This window comes from Vicia villosa, linkage group LG2 (genome assembly GCF_029867415.1).
Source record: "Vicia villosa cultivar HV-30 ecotype Madison, WI linkage group LG2, Vvil1.0, whole genome shotgun sequence".
NCBI classification, from domain to species: Eukaryota; Viridiplantae; Streptophyta; class Magnoliopsida; order Fabales; family Fabaceae; genus Vicia; species Vicia villosa.
The window spans coordinates 228564790-228565809 of NC_081181.1; the positions used below are offsets into that span (position 1 = coordinate 228564790).

The window sequence follows — 1020 nt, forward strand, 5'->3', positions numbered from 1 at the left end:
GTGGCTGAAGGAGTGATGGTTAAGTTTTCGATCTTTTGAGTTAAAGCATCTACTTTAGCGTTAACGCGGTCTATACCACTTATTTCGTACATTCCTCCTTTGGTTTGGGTTTTCTCTAGAGCGGCTCGTTCTCCACCCCATTGGTAATGGTTTTGTGCCATGTTCTCTATGAGGTTGTATGCTTCATCATGGGGTTTGTCCATTAGTGCTCCGCCAGCAGCGGCATCTATAGTCATTTTAGTGTTATAAAGGAGACCACCATAGAAAGTATGGATGATCAGCCATGGTTCAAGTCCATGATGAGGGCATAATCTAAGCATGTCCTTGTATCGTTCCCAAGCTTCGAAGAGTGATTCGTTATCTTTCTGGGTAAATCCGTTGATTTGCCCTTTTAGCATAGCAGTTTTGCTAGGCGGAAAGTATCTAGCTAAGAATACTCTCTTCAATTCGTCCCATGTAGTTATGGAATTAGAAGGCAGGGATTGAAGCCACGCTCTAGCTCTATCTCTCAAGGAGAAGGGAAAGAGACGTAATCGAATAGCTTCGGAACTAACGTTGTTAGCTTTGACAGTGTCGGCATATTGCACGAACACAGATAAATGGAGGTTGGGATCGTCTGCAGGGCTTCCAGAGAATTGATTCTGTTGAACAGCTTGTACCAACGAAGGTTTCAGTTCGAAATTGTTCGCCTCAATCGCAGGTGGTGCGATACTTGAGTGCGGTTCAGCACGTGAAGGAGCGGCATAGTCTCTAAGAGGACGAATAGCAGCCATCTCTAACTTCGGGATAATTTGATTGATTTGATCAGTAAGGCTCAATTCTTGATTAATCAGAATTGGTGCTACTTCGGGAAGATTGCGAGCTCGACGTTTGACGTTAATGAAACGTTCGATCTCGTTAATTCGTTGTATTAAATCTCCTCCTTGTGAACGAGTATTTGGCATACAATCGTCCAGAAAGTAAGGAAAGAATTGCCCTAGTCTCTACGGTGTAACAGTGAGTTACGATATCGACTTAAAT

At 43.3% G+C, this 1020-nt stretch overlaps 1 non-coding gene across 1 annotated transcript; it reads left to right on the forward strand.

Annotated features, from left to right (window-relative positions):
- The first annotated feature begins 291 nt into the window (after nucleotides 1-291).
- LOC131654395 (small nucleolar RNA R71) lies at nucleotides 292-398 on the forward strand. The gene has a single exon (XR_009299436.1). It is a non-coding gene; the product is annotated as a small nucleolar RNA R71 (small nucleolar RNA).
- Nucleotides 399-1020: the final 622 nt, after the last annotated feature.